Source organism: Megalopta genalis, unplaced genomic scaffold (assembly GCF_051020955.1).
Source record: "Megalopta genalis isolate 19385.01 unplaced genomic scaffold, iyMegGena1_principal scaffold0129, whole genome shotgun sequence".
Classification (NCBI taxonomy): domain Eukaryota; kingdom Metazoa; phylum Arthropoda; class Insecta; order Hymenoptera; family Halictidae; genus Megalopta; species Megalopta genalis.
Genome location: NW_027476198.1, coordinates 112,501 through 120,804, shown reverse-complemented (window position 1 = coordinate 120,804; position 8,304 = coordinate 112,501).

Here is an 8,304-nt window from a genome sequence, read left to right as displayed (position 1 = left end):
TCGTATTTTTAAAAAAATCTAATGATAGGATTTCCCAGAAAATTGAAAAAACCGAAAAATGTCAAGAGTAAAGTGCCATTTTCTGACATTAGATTTCGTTCTAAATGCTTAATCCCTATGTAGAAACGTTAGTTAAGCAAGAATATCGTATTTTTAAAAAAATCTAATGATAGGATTTTTCAGAAGATTGAAAAAACCGTAAAATGTCAAGAGTAAAGTGCCCTTATTTTAAACAATGTATCGTTCTAAATGCTTAATCCCTATGTAAAAAAGTTATTTAAGCAGGAATATGTTATTGAAAAAAATTAGAAAAATTTATTTTAGCCGTAAATCGAAAATAATGGATCGAGCGAATCGGTCGATTGCGCCGAGACGCGCTATGATGCAACAGACGAGCGATTGGAACGCCCGAATATTTTCAAAGTCCCAACGTACCGATCAAGAGTAAAGTACCATTTTCCTACATTAGATTTCGTTCTAAATGCTTAATCCCTATGTAAAAACGTTAGTTAAGCAAGAATATCGTATTTTTAAAAAAATCTAATGATAGGATTTTCCAGAAAATTGAAAAAACCGAAAAATGTCAAGAGTAAAGTGCCATTTTCTGACATTAGATTTCGTTCTAAATGCTTAATCCCTATGTAGAAACGTTAGTTAAGCAAGAATATCGTATTTTTAAAAAAATCTAATGATAGGATTTTTCAGAAGATTGAAAAAACCGTAAAATGTCAAGAGTAAAGTGCCCTTATTTTAAACAATGTATCGTTCTAAATGCTTAATCCCTATGTAAAAAAGTTATTTAAGCAGGAATATGTTATTGAAAAAAATTAGAAAAATTTATTTTAGCCGTAAATCGAAAATAATGGATCGAGCGAATCGGTCGATTGCGCCGAGACGCGCTATGATGCAACAGACGAGCGATTGGAACGCCCGAATATTTTCAAAGTCCCAACGTACCGATCAAGAGTAAAGTACCATTTTCCTACATTAGATTTCGTTCTAAATGCTTAATCCCTATGTAAAAACGTTAGTTAAGCAAGAATATCGTATTTTAAAAAAAATCTAATGATAGGATTTTCCAGAAAAATGAAAAAACCGAAAAATGTCAAGAGTAAAGTGCCATTTTCTGACATTAGATTTCGTTCTAAATGCTTAATCCCTATGTAGAAACGTTAGTTAAGCAAGAATATCGTATTTTTAAAAAAATCTAATGATAGGATTTTTCAGAAAATTGAAAAAACCGTAAAATGTCAAGAGTAAAGTGCCCTTATTTTAAACAATGTATCGTTCTAAATGCTTAATCCCTATGTAAAAAAGTTATTTAAGCAGGAATATGTTATTGAAAAAAATTAGAAAAATTTATTTTAGCCGTAAATCGAAAATAATGGATCGAGCGAATCGGTCGATTGCGCCGAGACGCGCTATGATGCAACAGACGAGCGATTGGAACGCCCGAATATTTTCAAAGTCCCAACGTACCGATCAAGAGTAAAGTACCATTTTCCTACATTAGATTTCGTTCTAAATGCTTAATCCCTATGTAAAAACGTTAGTTAAGCAAGAATATCGTATTTTAAAAAAAATCTAATGATAGGATTTTCCAGAAAATTGAAAAAACCGAAAAATGTCAAGAGTAAAGTGCCATTTTCTGACATTAGATTTCGTTCTAAATGCTTAATCCCTATGTAGAAACGTTAGTTAAGCAAGAATATCGTATTTTTAAAAAAATCTAATGATAGGATTTTTCAGAAAATTGAAAAAACCGTAAAATGTCAAGAGTAAAGTGCCCTTATTTTAAACAATGTATCGTTCTAAATGCTTAATCCCTATGTAAAAAAGTTATTTAAGCAGGAATATGTTATTGAAAAAAATTAGAAAAATTTATTTTAGCCGTAAATCGAAAATAATGGATCGAGCGAATCGCTCGATTGCGCCGAGACGCGCTATGATGCAACAGACGAGCGATTGGAACGCCCGAATATTTTCAAAGTCCCAACGTACCGATCAAGAGTAAAGTACCATTTTCCTACATTAGATTTCGTTCTAAATGCTTAATCCCTATGTAGAAACGTTAGTTAAGCAAGAATATCGTATTTTTAAAAAAATCTAATGATAGGATTTTCCAGAAAATTGAAAAAACCGAAAAATGTCAAGAGTAAAGTGCCATTTTCTGACATTAGATTTCGTTCTAAATGCTTAATCCCTATGTAGAAACGTTAGTTAAGCAAGAATATCGTATTTTTAAAAAAATCTAATGATAGGATTTTTCAGAAGATTGAAAAAACCGTAAAATGTCAAGAGTAAAGTGCCCTTATTTTAAACAATGTATCGTTCTAAATGCTTAATCCCTATGTAAAAAAGTTATTTAAGCAGGAATATGTTATTGAAAAAAATTAGAAAAATTTATTTTAGCCGTAAATCGAAAATAATGGATCGAGCGAATCGGTCGATTGCGCCGAGACGCGCTATGATGCAACAGACGAGCGATTGGAACGCCCGAATATTTTCAAAGTCCCAACGTACCGATCAAGAGTAAAGTACCATTTTCCTACATTAGATTTCGTTCTAAATGCTTAATCCCTATGTAAAAACGTTAGTTAAGCAAGAATATCGTATTTTTAAAAAAATCTAATGATAGGATTTTCCAGAAAAATGAAAAAACCGAAAAATGTCAAGAGTAAAGTGCCATTTTCTGACATTAGATTTCGTTCTAAATGCTTAATCCCTATGTAGAAACGTTAGTTAAGCAAGAATATCGTATTTTTAAAAAAATCTAATGATAGGATTTTTCAGAAAATTGAAAAAACCGTAAAATGTCAAGAGTAAAGTGCCCTTATTTTAAACAATGTATCGTTCTAAATGCTTAATCCCTATGTAAAAAAGTTATTTAAGCAGGAATATGTTATTGAAAAAAATTAGAAAAATTTATTTTAGCCGTAAATCGAAAATAATGGATCGAGCGAATCGGTCGATTGCGCCGAGACGCGCTATGATGCAACAGACGAGCGATTGGAACGCCCGAATATTTTCAAAGTCCCAACGTACCGATCAAGAGTAAAGTACCATTTTCCTACATTAGATTTCGTTCTAAATGCTTAATCCCTATGTAAAAACGTTAGTTAAGCAAGAATATCGTATTTTAAAAAAAATCTAATGATAGGATTTTCCAGAAAAATGAAAAAACCGAAAAATGTCAAGAGTAAAGTGCCATTTTCTGACATTAGATTTCGTTCTAAATGCTTAATCCCTATGTAGAAACGTTAGTTAAGCAAGAATATCGTATTTTTAAAAAAATCTAATGATAGGATTTTCCAGAAAATTGAAAAAACCGAAAAATGTCAAGAGTAAAGTGCCCTTATTTTAAACATTATATCGTTCTAAATGCTTAATCCCTATGTAAAAAAGTTATCTAAGCAAGAATATGTTATTGAATAAAATGAGAAAAATTTATTTTAGCCGTAAATCGAAAATAATGGGTCGAGCGAATCGCTCGATTGCGCCGAGACGCGCTATGATGCAACAGACGAGCGATTGGAACGCCCGAATATTTTCAAAGTCCCAACGTACCGATCAAGAGTAAAGTACCATTTTCCTACATTAGATTTCGTTCTAAATGCTTAATCCCTATGTAGAAACGTTAGTTAAGCAAGAATATCGTATTTTTAAAAAAATCTAATGATAGGATTTTCCAGAAAATTGAAAAAACCGAAAAATGTCAAGAGTAAAGTGCCATTTTCTGACATTAGATTTCGTTCTAAATGCTTAATCCCTATGTAGAAACGTTAGTTAAGCAAGAATATCGTATTTTTAAAAAAATCTAATGATAGGATTTTTCAGAAAATTGAAAAAACCGTAAAATGTCAAGAGTAAAGTGCCCTTATTTTAAACATTATATCGTTCTAAATGCTTAATCCCTATGTAAAAAAGTTATCTAAGCAAGAATATGTTATTGAATAAAATGAGAAAAATTTATTTTAGCCGTAAATCGAAAATAATGGGTCGAGCGAATCGCTCGATTGCGCCGAGACGCGCTATGATGCAACAGACGAGCGATTGGAACGCCCGAATATTTTCAAAGTCCCAACGTACCGATCAAGAGTAAAGTACCATTTTCCTACATTAGATTTCGTTCTAAATGCTTAATCCCTATGTAAAAACGTTAGTTAAGCAAGAATATCGTATTTTTAAAAAAATCTAATGATAGGATTTTCCAGAAAATTGAAAAAACCGAAAAATGTCAAGAGTAAAGTGCCATTTTCTGACATTAGATTTCGTTCTAAATGCTTAATCCCTATGTAGAAACGTTAGTTAAGCAAGAATATCGTATTTTTAAAAAAATCTAATGATAGGATTTTTCAGAAAATTGAAAAAACCGTAAAATGTCAAGAGTAAAGTGCCCTTACTTTAAACAATGCATCGTTCTAAATGCTTAATCCCTATGTAAAAACGTTAGTTAAGCAAGAATATCGTATTTTAAAAAAAATCTAATGATAGGATTTTCCAGAAAATTGAAAAAACCGAAAAATGTCAAGAGTAAAGTGCCATTTTCTGACATTAGATTTCGTTCTAAATGCTTAATCCCTATGTAGAAACGTTAGTTAAGCAAGAATATCGTATTTTTAAAAAAATCTAATGATAGGATTTTTCAGAAAATTGAAAAAACCGTAAAATGTCAAGAGTAAAGTGCCCTTATTTTAAACAATGTATCGTTCTAAATGCTTAATCCCTATGTAAAAAAGTTATTTAAGCAGGAATATGTTATTGAAAAAAATTAGAAAAATTTATTTTAGCCGTAAATCGAAAATAATGGATCGAGCGAATCGCTCGATTGCGCCGAGACGCGCTATGATGCAACAGACGAGCGATTGGAACGCCCGAATATTTTCAAAGTCCCAACGTACCGATCAAGAGTAAAGTACCATTTTCCTACATTAGATTTCGTTCTAAATGCTTAATCCCTATGTAGAAACGTTAGTTAAGCAAGAATATCGTATTTTTAAAAAAATCTAATGATAGGATTTTTCAGAAAATTGAAAAAACCGTAAAATGTCAAGAGTAAAGTGCCCTTATTTTAAACATTATATCGTTCTAAATGCTTAATCCCTATGTAAAAAAGTTATCTAAGCAAGAATATGTTATTGAATAAAATGAGAAAAATTTATTTTAGCCGTAAATCGAAAATAATGGGTCGAGCGAATCGCTCGATTGCGCCGAGACGCGCTATGATGCAACAGACGAGCGATTGGAACGCCCGAATATTTTCAAAGTCCCAACGTACCGATCAAGAGTAAAGTACCATTTTCCTACATTAGATTTCGTTCTAAATGCTTAATCCCTATGTAAAAACGTTAGTTAAGCAAGAATATCGTATTTTTAAAAAAATCTAATGATAGGATTTTCCAGAAAATTGAAAAAACCGAAAAATGTCAAGAGTAAAGTGCCATTTTCTGACATTAGATTTCGTTCTAAATGCTTAATCCCTATGTAGAAACGTTAGTTAAGCAAGAATATCGTATTTTTAAAAAAATCTAATGATAGGATTTTTCAGAAAATTGAAAAAACCGTAAAATGTCAAGAGTAAAGTGCCCTTACTTTAAACAATGCATCGTTCTAAATGCTTAATCCCTATGTAAAAAAGTTATTTAAGCAGGAATATGTTATTGAAAAAAATTAGAAAAATTTATTTTAGCCGTAAATCGAAAATAATGGGTCGAGCGAATCGCTCGATTGCGCCGAGACGCGCTATGATGCAACAGACGAGCGATTGGAACGCCCGAATATTTTCAAAGTCCCAACGTACCGATCAAGAGTAAAGTACCATTTTCCTACATTAGATTTCGTTCTAAATGCTTAATCCCTATGTAAAAACGTTAGTTAAGCAAGAATATCGTATTTTTAAAAAAATCTAATGATAGGATTTTCCAGAAAATTGAAAAAACCGAAAAATGTCAAGAGTAAAGTGCCATTTTCTGACATTAGATTTCGTTCTAAATGCTTAATCCCTATGTAGAAACGTTAGTTAAGCAAGAATATCGTATTTTTAAAAAAATCTAATGATAGGATTTTTCAGAAAATTGAAAAAACCGTAAAATGTCAAGAGTAAAGTGCCCTTATTTTAAACAATGTATCGTTCTAAATGCTTAATCCCTATGTAAAAAAGTTATTTAAGCAGGAATATGTTATTGAAAAAAATTAGAAAAATTTATTTTAGCCGTAAATCGAAAATAATGGATCGAGCGAATCGCTCGATTGCGCCGAGACGCGCTATGATGCAACAGACGAGCGATTGGAACGCCCGAATATTTTCAAAGTCCCAACGTACCGATCAAGAGTAAAGTACCATTTTCCTACATTAGATTTCGTTCTAAATGCTTAATCCCTATGTAGAAACGTTAGTTAAGCAAGAATATCGTATTTTTAAAAAAATCTAATGATAGGATTTTCCAGAAAATTGAAAAAACCGAAAAATGTCAAGAGTAAAGTGCCATTTTCTGACATTAGATTTCGTTCTAAATGCTTAATCCCTATGTAGAAACGTTAGTTAAGCAAGAATATCGTATTTTTAAAAAAATCTAATGATAGGATTTTTCAGAAGATTGAAAAAACCGTAAAATGTCAAGAGTAAAGTGCCCTTATTTTAAACAATGTATCGTTCTAAATGCTTAATCCCTATGTAAAAAAGTTATTTAAGCAGGAATATGTTATTGAAAAAAATTAGAAAAATTTATTTTAGCCGTAAATCGAAAAGAAGTCTGTTCGTTTCTCTGTCTCTCTCGCGCGATCGAACTATCGATGTTTCCCGACAAACTATTGGAAGTTTAATTAAACTTTATACATGAAATTACTCGTTTTGATCCCCGCTACACAGCCGTATACTTTTTATAATTTTGTGGAATCGGGAACCTTGAAATATTTAACATAACGCGGATCGACTGTCTCTGTCTCTTTCTAGATCGGAAGAATCGATGTTTCCCGGCAAACTATTGGGAGTTTAATTAAACTTTATACATGAAATTACTCGTTCTGATCCCCGCTACACAGCCGTATACTTTTTATAATTTTGTGGAATCGGGAACCTCGAAATATTTATCATAACGCGGATCGACTGTCTCTGTCTCTTTCTAGATCGGAAGAATCGATGTTTCCCGGCAAACTATTGGGAGTTTAATTAAACTTTATACATGAAATTACTCGTTCTGATCCCCGCTACACAGCCGTATACTTTTTATAATTTTGTGGAATCGGGAACCTCGAAATATTTATCATAACGCGGATCGACTGTCTCTGTCTCTTTCTAGATCGGAATTATCGATGTTTCCCGGCAAACTATTGGGAGATTAATTAAACTTTATACATGAAATTACTCGTTTTGATCCCCGCTACACAGCCGTATACTTTTTATAATTTTGTGGAATCGGTAACCTTGAAATATTTAACATAACGCGGATCGTCTATCTCTGTCTCTTTCTAGATCGGAAGAATCGATGTTTCCCGGCAAACTAATGGGAGTTTAATTAAACTTTATGCATCAAATCATTCAGTTTGACTCCTGCAACACAACCAAACACTCTCTGTAATTTTCTGAACTGAAAAACCACTGAAATTGCGCTCGAAATGCGGAGCGACGGGTCGACGCGTCTGCACTGTGCGACAGCTAGTCAAAACGTCCGAACAGCGTATTGTTTTCGATCTCTTGGTATAATATTCGTATTCCTTGCTGTGTATAGCTTCCGATCGATTATTGCAATGGTCAAAGTTCCAGCGGCGTAATGCTTTCCATAAGATTACATTAATATAACCAGCGGCATATTGCTTTCTATCTTGTAATGAAAATTTTATAACCAAGTACCAACGGCGTATTGCTTTCGTTCGGATAATGGAGATTTTACAACCAAGTACCAGCGGTTTCTGTCTTATAATTAAATTATTATAATAAAATAAAGTACCAGCGGCGTGTTACTTTCGTTCGGATAATGGAGATTTTACAACCAAGTATCAGCGGTTTCTGTCTTATAATTAAATTATTATAATAAAATAAAGTACCAGCGGCGTGTTACTTTCGTTCGGATAATGGAGATTTTATGTCCAGCGGCGTAGTGCTTTCTATCTTATAATGTAATTCTTATTACAAAGTACCAGCGGCGTATTGCTTTTTTACCAGCGGCGTATTGCTTCGTACCAGCGGCGTATTGCTTTTTTTTCCAGCGGCGTATTGGTTCGTACCAGCGGCGTATTGCTTTTTTTCCAGCGGCGTATTGCTTTTTTTCCAGCGGCGTATTCGTTCGTACCAGCGGCGTATTGCTT